The following is an 11476-nucleotide window of genomic DNA, read 5'->3' as shown; positions in this document are numbered from 1 at the left end:
TCATGTACTTAGAATTCCATGATATATGCTCCTCATTTCAGAGTTGGTCTGAAATGAAAGACCATGATTATTTCATGGATTATGAAATTATATGTCACTTAATCTAATCCTCCTCCCAGACACCAAGAAAATGCATCACTAAACAGCCATTTTTGCTTCTCTGCTACAAGCCCTTCTAACATGTCATATAAAGTTTCATAAAGAAAAGATATCAAGGGATATAACACACAATATATTAAGAAATCAACATAATAATTGTATATTTTTCAAAGCTCCATACTTAGAATTCCACATGCCAGTTATTCTTTCAGGAAAGGTATAAGACTTGCAGCTTCCTATTAAGAGTCTTAGGGATTTTCTGACCATCTACTGGTTAGGACTCAGCACGTCCAATGCAGGGGACATGGGTTCGATCCCTGGTCAGGGAACTAAGATCTCGCATGCCACAGGCCATCAAAAAAGAAAAAAAAAAGTTTAGTTACATCCTCAGTCCCATACCTGTATGGTTCTTGGTGGTGACTGATAGTTTCAAATACATTATTAAGTAATTTCTTAAGGCAGGCACTTTATCTTATTATCTATCTCTACCACAGGACAACTGGCATAGTACTTAGCCATGATAGGGATAACTTAACATCATTAATTTATTTGTTACCAAAATATATGGAAGGTGGCACTTTCTATGTAGATAAGGCTATGGATACTATGCTATAATCTATTATATAAAAGTTAATTTGCTGTTTTAAAATCACATTTGCAACTCAAAATACAAATAACCTATAATATATTGTACATCATCGGTTCACTGATTCAGTGCTATTTTTAAGAAAATAGATGTTCTGCCAGTAATAATAAAATGTTGACTATTCAAAATTATAGTCCTTAATGGGTCTTTATTATGCGTTATCCAGAGTTGCAAGTTTTAACCACTAAACATTATATCTAAGATTTTTAAATCTCAGAGGAAAATATAAATCCAAAAAAGAAGCACTATAATTAAATCCATATAGTATAATTATCTCTAATCCAGAATGTGAAAAGTTCTATGCCCGTGGGGCTTATCTCTCAAGGTTTGACCTCTGGTACATGGGAAATATGCAACAGCTTCTGTGAATGGACTTGTAGACACTGTTTTAGAGAAATATTAGCTATTTCGAAATATCTTGCTGATTTATTATTGGCATGCAAGTTCCTCTGTTGGTTATACAAATAAATATGACCTAATGCCATTTTTGTAAGGAAAAAGGCCATTGAGAGTCGGAGGGGGAACGTGATTCGTGTTGGTTTTTTTTTCAATTAATTTTTATTGGAGCATAGTTGCTTAACAGTGTTGCCCAGTAAAGTGAATCATTTCCACATGTGCATATATTTCCTCTTTTCTGGATTTCCTTGACATTTAGCTTACCACAGAGCATTGAGGACAGTTCCCTATGTTACTCAGTATGTTCTCGTTAGTTATCTATTTTATACACAGTATCTATAATATACGAGAAAGAAATGGCAACCCACTCCAGTCCTTGCCTGGAGAATCCCATGGACAGAGGAGCCTGGCGGGCTGCGAAGAGTCAGACATGACTGAGCACACACACATCAATAATATATATGTATATGTCAATCCCAATCTAGGAATTCATCCCACCCGCCTCCTCCTTTCCCTGTGATTCATATTCTTATTGTCTGTCACCACGGGATCAGCCTGACCCATCTTGGGGGTAGGAAGAGTCATTCATTGGGATTAGAAAAGTCCAAGCTTTTATCTCCTTTACTTGGGCGAAGAGTCATTCATTGGGATTAGAATAGTCCAAGCATTTATCTCCTTTACTTGGGCGAAGAGTCATTCATTGGGATTAGAAAATTCCAAGCATTTATCTCCTTTACTTGGGCTTCCCTGCTGGTTCAGACAGTAAAGAATGGCCTGCAATGCTCTCGATCGACCTGGGTTCGATCCCGGGGTTGGGAAGATCCCCTGGAGGAGGGCATGGCAACCCACTCTAGTATTCTTGCCTGGAGAATCTCCATGAACACAGGAGCCTGGCGGGCTATAGTCCACAGGGTCGCACAGAGTCAGACACGACTGAGTGGCTAAGCACAGCACATCTCCTTCGCTTATCAAAGGATGTCTGCAAAAGACAGAAAGGTAGAATTGCTCTAGTCCAGGAATGTTTTTGGAATTAAGCATGGACTTAATTTCTTCCTTCAAGACAAAGTGTGTCAATTCCTCAATGCAGAACACTCATATCTCTTGGCCCTGATAAGGCCTGCATCATTCTGACTCCCTGAGATTGGGCCAGGTTAGATCCCTGGACATATAGGGGCAGAAAGGATTTTTAAACATTTCCTTCTCTCCTAGATGGTCACTTTAATAAGAACAATGTAACTTTCTTTTTCTAGCTTATTTTAGTCAGTCTTACAAGGAAGTTGGAAATTCCCTGGTGGTTCAGTGGTAAAGAATCCGCCTGCCAAGAGACTCGGGGTTGATCCCTGGGTCAGAAATATCTTCTGGAGAAAGAAATGGCAACCTACTCCAGTATTCTTGCCTGGGAAATCCTGTGGACAGAGAGCCTGGCAGGCTGCCGTCCATGGGGGTCACAAAAGAGTGGGACATGACTTAGCAACTAAACAACAAACATGGAAGTAGTAAAGAATTTATTGTCAAAGTTAAGTCAACTCATTTTATATTTTATTTATTTCTCTTTCTGATACTTGCAGAGTTTGAAACAAGATACATTAAACTGGCAGAAATTTAAGAACACAAACATATAATGATAGTCAGTACAATAAACACTATCAAGAGAGATTTTATTTGCTATTTTTATTGCATCTAACAGCAATATGAAACTTTAAACTAAACTAAGACAGGTGCAAATCTAGATGTACATAATTTTCCCTCTGTGGATCGTGAAGTAATTATTTATGTGATGACAAGAATACCAGGCTTAGATTTCATGATTCAAACAAGCTACACATTTTCAAGTCATTTATCACTTAGCTCCTTAAAGACAACAATAAAAAATTTGAAACAGAATCATTATCAGTTCAAACTTAATGATCCTAATCATGAATCATGTTTTCTCATGAAACAGATATTTTATTATTCTACATTTAACTGATAAGTGCCTGAAGGAAACCAGGAATAAAATAAATCAACACCCAACATTTATTTCTTATAGCTTTCTCTCCCTTCAGATTTAGAAAAGCAGTTTAAGTCTTTCCACATTAAGAAATTTAAAAATGAACTGACTGTAGTTAGGAGTGAGAGGAAGGCTGGCTTCTCATTTAATGAGATGAATGAGTTGATTTCCTTCTGTCTCAGATGTGAAGCCATGAAGAATGATTGGGAGTGCTGAGCTAGGATGCTATATGGAAGAGAAACAGGCAGAGTTCAGATTCTTGAATCTTTGGCTCCTTTTGACGTCCACAGCCATGATCACACATAACCCCCTGCCCATCTACTGCATCCAAACAGGAAAGATTAGTTATCCATTGCTTGAGGGTGGATACCTACAAGAAAGGGAGGATTCCTAGACTTCTTTGGAACATAACCATGCAGTGCTTTGTGTGCGTTCATGCTCAATTGATTCAGTCGTATCCAACGACCCTATGAACGGTAGCCCACCAGGCTCCTCTGTCCATGGGATTCTCCAAGCAAGAATACTCGAATGGGTTGCCATGACCTCCTCTAGGGGATTTTCTTGACCCAGGAATCAAACCTGCATCTCCTGAGTCTTCTACACTGCAGGCGAATTCTTTACCTGCTGAGCAACCTGGGAAGCCCATATATCACTATTATATGTTCGTAACTTCCTGCAGGGAGAGAACCTTCTTGTGCTCACCAAAAGACCTGGTGTATGTTCAAGCAATCATTTCTTTAAATATCCGTTTAAGTATCAGCCTTTCCAAGAAATATATATTTCAGGACTCCAAGGAGAAAAGGAGACAAAAGTGAGAGGGAAATATATCACAATGTTGCTTTCGTTTTTGTTTAAAATTAAGTACTTTCTTGAAGATAGGGCAGAGGACTCCTTTTAGTCACTTTTGTATTCCCTAACACACCTAGCATGGATTCTGCCAAATCATGGACTGTAGATGTGTGTGTATAAAGTATATATACTGATACAATTAAAAGTTATCTCTATAGCAAGTTCATTTCAGTCACTCAGTCCTGCTCAACTCTTTGTGACCCCATGAACTGCAGCACACCAGGCCTCCTTGTCCATCACCAACTATTGGAGGTTATTCAAACTCATGTCCATTGAGTCGGTGATGCCATCCATCCATCCCATCCTCTGTCATCCCCTTCTTCTCCTGCCTTCAATCTTTCCCTGCATCAGGGCCTTTTCAAATGAGTCAGTTCTTTGATCAGGTGGCCAGTGTATTGGAGTTTCAGCTTTAGCATCAGTCCTTTCAATGAACATTCAGGACTGATTTCTTTTAGGATGGACTGGTTGGATCTCCTTGCAGTCCAAGGGACTCTCAAGAGTCTTCTCCAACACACTTCAAAAGCATCAATTCTTTGACACTCAGGTTTCTTCATAGTCCAACTTTCACATTCATATATGATTACTGGAAAAATCACAGCTTTGACTAGATGGACCTTTGTTGGCAAAGTAATGCCTCTGCTTTTTAAAATGCTGTCTATGTTGGTCATAGCTTTTCTTCCAAGGAGCAAACATCTTTTAATTTCATGGCTTCAATCATCATCTGCACTGATTTTGGAGTCCCCAAAATTTAAGTCTGTCACTGTTTCCACTGTTTCCCCATATATTTGCCATGAAGTGATGGGACTGGATGCCATGATCTTAGGTTTCTGAATGTTGAGTTTTAAGCTAACATTTTCACTTTCCTCTTTCACTTTCATCAAGAGACTCTTTAGTTCTTTGCTTTCTGCCGTAAGGGTGGTGTCACCTGCATATCTGAGGCTATTGATATTTCTCCTGGTAATCTTAATTCCAGTTTGTGCTTCATCCAGCCCAACATTTTTCATGATATACTCTGTATAACTTCAATACTTTGGCCACCTCATGCGAAGAGTTGACTCACTGGGAAAAACCCTGATGCTGGGAGGGATTGGGGGCGGGAGGAGAAGGGAATGACAGAGGATGAGATGGCTGGATGGCATCACCAACTCAATGGACATGAGTTTGAGTAAGTTCCAGGAGTTGGTGATGGACAGGGAGGCCTGGCGTGCTGAGATTCATTGGGTTGCAAAGAGTCGGACATGACTGAGTGACTGAACTGAACTGAACTCTGCATAGAAGTTAAATAAGCAGGATGACAATACACAGCATTGACATATTCCTTTTCCTTTTGGAACCAGTTTGTTGTTTCATGTCCAGTTCTAACTGTTGCTTCCTGACCTGCATATAGGTTTCTCAAGAGGTAGGTCAGATGGTCTGGTATTCCCATCTCTTTCAGAATTTTCTGCAGTTTGTCATGATCCACACAGTGAAAGGCTTTGGCATAGTCAATAAAGCAGAAGTAGATGTTTTTCTGATACTCTATTGCTTTTTCTATTGATCCAGCAAATGTTGGCAATTTTATCTCTGGTTCCTCTGCCTTTTCTAAATGCAGATTGAACATCTGGAAGTTCATGGCTCATGTATTATTGAAGCCTGGCTTGGAGAAGTTTGAGCATTACTTTATTAGCTTGTGAGATGGGTGCAATTGTGAGGTAGTTTGAGCATTCTTTGGCATTGCCTTTCTTTGGGATTGGAATGAAAACACCATATACATATTTTCTATATGCATTTATTAAATATATGTATATTTAATTTACATGCACTTATTCAATATATATGTGCCAGTTAGTAATGATGATAAATACAATAATTTATAGTGTTCAATTCAGTTCAATTCAGTCACTCAGTTGTGTCCAACTCTTTATGACCCCATGAACCACAGCACGCCAGGCCTCCTTGTCCATCACCAACTCCCAGAGTCATGTCCATTGAGTCAGTGATGCCATCCAACCATCTCATCCTCTGTCATCCCCTTCTCCTCCTGCCCTCAATCTTTCCCAGCATCAGGGTCTTTTCTAATGAGTCAGCACTTCGCACCAGGTGGCCAAAGTACTGAAGTTTCAGCTTCAGCATCAGTCCTTCCAAAGAACACTCAGGACTGATCTCCTTTAGGATGGACTGGTTTGATCTCCTTGCAGTCCAAGGGACTCTCAAGAGTCTTCTCCAACACCACAGTTCAAAAGCATCAATTCTTTGGTGCTCAGCTTTCTTTATAGTCCAACTCTCACATCCATGACCAGGTTCAAACTGTTACCTTGACTTCTACTAGCTTCAAAAATTCCTGAAAATTTAGCAATAGATTCTTTTGAGCTGAAATGTTATACATGTATGTATCTGCTAACATATGTTAGTATTTAGAATGTAAAGGATTAATATATGTTTACATGAAAATGTTTTCTGAATATCAGAGGAAATTACTTCTTTTGTTTCACATTACTCATTATTCTAAATAGCCAGTGGCTTTCTGCGACCTATGTCATAATATAATAAATCAAATTATAATTTCATCAAAATTAGCCATTTATCAGTGTTCTTTCGAAATTGGAAACACTTAATTTTCAGACAATATGCATCATTTATTTTTAAACATTTTAACTGACATACATTTGGTCACAATAATTAAAGGTTAAAAAAAAAGAACCAGTTTAATGTATTTGAACTTTACGTCCAGAATAATTCTCTGGTTATACTTGATATATCATTGAAACTTTTAAAAGTACTTTTTAGATAGATTTAAGACATAATATGAGGACAAAGATAATATCAAAGATAATGGTTGTTTTGTTTATTTGTTTGTTATTTGCCTCAGGTAGATCGGATATGGAGCAAAAGAAGCACGACCTACAAATGGCAATCAGTTTAGTTCAGTTGCTCAACCATGTCCGACTCTTTGTGACCCCATGGACTGCAGCACACCAGGCCTCCCATCCTTCACCAACTCCCAGAGTTTACTGAAACTCGTGCCAATAGGCATAAACAAACAAACAAAAAAAAGCACTATAAAAGCCTGCTCTCTCTAGCCCAGGTGATAGGGGAGGGACAGTCTGGCAGGATACAAACCTTTTAAAACCAGTCTAGTTGAATCAAGCACTAGAAGAGAAAAATTGGTCCACTCCCACCACACCAGCAAAGGTTGAGTGAGCATCCTAGACCCCACCCTTGCAGGCTGTAAAGGCACCTCAAATGCTCTTTATGGAGGCAGGACTTGCATCCCCTCTGGGCAGCATCAAGGCCCTTCCCCAACCCCTACTCCCCGCTGGAGTGGGGTCAGAGGAGCCCCAGTGGGCAGTGTTCTTATTACCTGCTTCAGTGTCCTGAGCTGGGGACTATTTCACTGGCTCACATTAACCTTTTCTCTGTGCATACAATATTTTCCTGCCATCTCTTTTATGCCACACAATCAAATCTTTGTTCTTTTCCCTTTATTTTTCAGCTTAATAATAGATGTTACATCACTGACTGTCTGCTTAGAAAATATAATATTATTTTTAATTTCCCTAAAATTAAAAATAATAAAATTTTGTATGTAAATTTAGAACTTTGACTGGTAGAATATCTATAAATAAACTTTAAAAATTACTATCTACAATTATTTCCAATTTCATAAAAGTATAGCATACAAACTAAAATTAACAAAAGCATATTAGTCCTGGCAAAATCTTCCTATCTGTATAAATTAAACATTATAAGTTTAATAGAGGCAATAGATTTTCTTAATTAAAATAAAATATGCAACAAATCTAGTCAAGAGAAAAATAAGCCAGATTTCTTGAATTTTGTTCACTCTTACCGTCAGTAGTGAATTTATTGCTTGCTATTATTGGAGTACTTATTTTTCCCATTAAAATTTATTCTTTGACCTTGACAGGCTTGTATGCGCTTACAAACATTCCCCAAGTCAGCACCACTTTTTGATGTCTTGAATTCTCAGAGGATTTTCTCTCCATTTCTATTATTTATTTTCTTCTCGATTCTCTTCCTGAGTTCACAAAACATGGTACTACGTGATAGATTTTTTATTTTTTTTTTTGCATTCCTTCCCTTCCCAGATTTTCTTAGAGGCTGGATTTTCATTACTCTAGGGAATAATATTTGGAAACTTATTCTTGGCCTTTGTCCTATATACACAAGTCTTTATACTATTTAAAAGGAGGCTTGAGTAATAACCAAAGATGGACAAGGTCCTTGCATTAGTCATGAATCTATATATTACAAAAACAAATTATGAAAATTTCAAGCATTACATGTTGGATTCTAAATCAGCACACTAATTCTCTGAACTACTTTAAGTTGAAATTGATACCCTATGAGACTTGAATAAGATTGTAAAGACCATACTAATCACTGAAGTAATAATTTGCTTATTATTTAGAAGCTGACATTTTATGGAAAGCATTTGATACAGTCTATAATAATTTCCGGATATAACAAAAGTGATAAAATTAGATAAATCTATCTAATATAGAAACTGTAATCAAACTCACAACCAGGAATTTTCTGGGAGCCTGGGACAATATGGAAATATGTAAAGGCAGAAAGAAATTTTTCGCAGTTCTCAGTCGGTAATTCCCTGATGGCTCAGATGGTAAAGAATCTGCCTGCAATGCAGGAGACCTGCGTTCAATCCCGGGTCGGGATGATCCCCTGGATGTGGGCATGACAGCCCACTCCAGTGTTCTTGCCTGGAGAATTCCCATGAACAGAGCGGCCTGGCGCGCTATAGCCCATGAGGTCAGAAAGAGCCGGACACGACTGAGCGACACAGCATTACCTTTTTAACAGGACATTATCATATGGTAGAACTAGATAATTTAAACAAGAGCTACCACATTCAAGATAAGATACACCAAGTCATCTTTAGCTGGTAGGGGCTTCCTGGAGCACGCTGCCAAGAAATACTGTTAGATTAACTTTGGGCAAGCAGAGGCAACAGCGTGACTGACGTCCACCATGGGCTCTAGCAGGAGGAGTGGAAGTGGAAGTGTGAGTCAGGCATGTTTGGCTCTTTGTGACCCCGTAGATTGCAGCCCTCCAGTCTCCTCTGTCCACGGAATTCTCCGGACAAGAATACCAGAGTGGGCTGCCATGCCTTTCTCCAGGGGATCTTCCTAACCCAGGGATTGAACCCAGGTCTCCATCATTGAAGGTGGATTCTTTAACATTTGAGCTACCTGGGAAGCATGTGACCTTGCAAAATTTACACTATCTGAACCTTAATTTTCTCAAAAATAAGCAGATTGGTGGGCTGAGTTTCGAATGGTAAATAATAAGGGCTACCTCTCCTCGGGCTACTCCTAATGCTTGGTATTTAACATTCAAGAGTCTAGTGTCATTGGGAAAATGTATTTTCTTTTCTTTGTGTGCTAATCTCTGCATAAGCATTTCATCATTTGCAGTTCCCTGTAGCTATACCTGGAGGCCTTTAAAAAATGTTGAATAAAAGTGAAAGAATTGCAGAATGGAGAAAATGGTCCATTTTTATTCAAAAAGTTTGCTTGGTATTTTGGGGTTAAGTCCCAATTAGAGGTAAAACAGATGCAGCTGGGGCATTTCACTATGGTCACAGCATACCAACACAAAAAAATTCTGTGTAGAGTGAATGTCTTTTGGCTAAGCTTTCCTGTGTTGTGGGTTTTGGGAGTGAGAACTTCCCGATCAGCTCAAGTTTGTCACATCCCTCTCCTGACCATGGAGCCATCATGAGTGTCAAATGGCTGGATCCTTTCTCACGCTTTGCTGTTATGTCTCGTTTCTTCTTTTCTGTTACTTAAAATACACAATGTTAGGGTAATTTCCTGGCAGTCCATTGGTTAGGATTCTGCACTTTCATGGCTGAAAGCTCATTGGGTTCAATCCCTGGTTGGGGAACTAAGAATCCACAAGCCACAAAATGTGGCTAAAAAAAAAAAAAAGTTAGGCAAACATGAAAAAAATACTACTTACAGACACATAAATAATACATGCAGAGTAAGAGGACATTTTAAAAGGCAATATTTGAAATATTTTTGTAACCGTTTAGATTGTTTAAATCTAACTATCAAAATTTCTATAGCCTGAAAGTTCTTCATTTACTATATTACAATATTGACCTAATAGTGAAGTCAAATTTTACTAGTTTTGCAGTATAATAAGCCAGCAGTAAAACACGCTTCTGCTGCTTAGTCACTTCAGTTGTGTTCAACTCCCAGCAACCCTATGACCTGCAGCCTGCCAAGCTCTTCTGTCCATGGGTTCCCTAGGAAAGAGTACTAGAGTAGGTTGCCACAACCTCCTCTGGGAGATCTTCCCAACCCAGGGATTGAACCTGGGTCTCCTGCACTGCAGACAGATTCTTTGTCACTGAGCCACCAGGGAAGTCTTCAGTAAAACATACTTTAAAATTAATAATTGCATCAATGAGTATGTTGTAGAGACAAAACTACAAGTGAATCACATCACTAAGTGTTTTATAGGTTCAGTTCAGTTGCTCAGTCATGTCCGACTCTTTGTGACCCCATGGACTGCATCATGCCAGGCTTCCCTGTTTATCACCAACTCCTGGAGCTTACTCAAACTCATGTCCATCGAATTGGTGATGCCTTCCAAACATCTCATCCTCTGTCGTCCCCTTCTTCTCCTGCCTTCAATCTTTCCCAGCATCAAGGTCGTTACAAACGAGTCAGTTTTTTGCACCAGGTGCCCAAAGTATTGGAGTTTCAGCTTCAGCAACAGTCCTTTCAATAAATATTCAGGACTGATCTCCTTTAGGATTGACTGGTTGAATCTCCTTGCAGTCCAAGGTACTCTCAAGAGTCTTCCCCAACACCACAGTTCCAAAGCATCAATTCTTTGGCTCTCAGTTTTCTTTATAGTCCACCTCTCACATCCATACATGACCACTGGAAAAAAACCATGGTTGACTAGACAGATCTTTGTTGGCAAAGCAATGCCTCTGCTTTTTAATATGCTGTCAAGGCTGGTCATAGCTTTTCTTCCAAGTAGCAAGCATCTTTTAATTTCGTGGCTGCAGTCACCATCTGCAGTGATTCTGGAGCCCAAGAAAACAAAAGACTCTCACTGTTTCCACTGTTTCCCCATCTGTTTGCCATTAAGTGATGGGACCAGATGCCATGATCTTAGTTTTTTGAATTTTGAGCTTTAAGCCAACTTTTTCACTCTCCTCTTTCACTTTCATCAAGAGGCTCTTTAGTTCCTCTTTACTTTCTGCCATAAGAGTGATATCACCTGCATATCTGAGGTTATTGATATTTCTCCCGGCAATCTTGATTCCAGCTTGTGCTTCTTCCAGCCCAGCGTTTCTCATGATGTACTCTGCATAGAAGGTAAACAAGCAAGGTGACAAAATACAGCCTTGATGCGCTCCGTTTCCTATTTGGAATCAGTCTGTTGTTCCCTGTCTGGTTCTAACTGTTGCTTCTTGACCTGCATGCAGATTTCTCAGGAGGCAGGTCAGGTGG

Source organism: Muntiacus reevesi, chromosome 8, assembly GCF_963930625.1.
Source record: "Muntiacus reevesi chromosome 8, mMunRee1.1, whole genome shotgun sequence".
Classification (NCBI taxonomy): domain Eukaryota; kingdom Metazoa; phylum Chordata; class Mammalia; order Artiodactyla; family Cervidae; genus Muntiacus; species Muntiacus reevesi.
The sequence above is the reverse complement of the archived record's forward strand: the minus strand, read 5'-3'. Positions refer to the sequence as shown.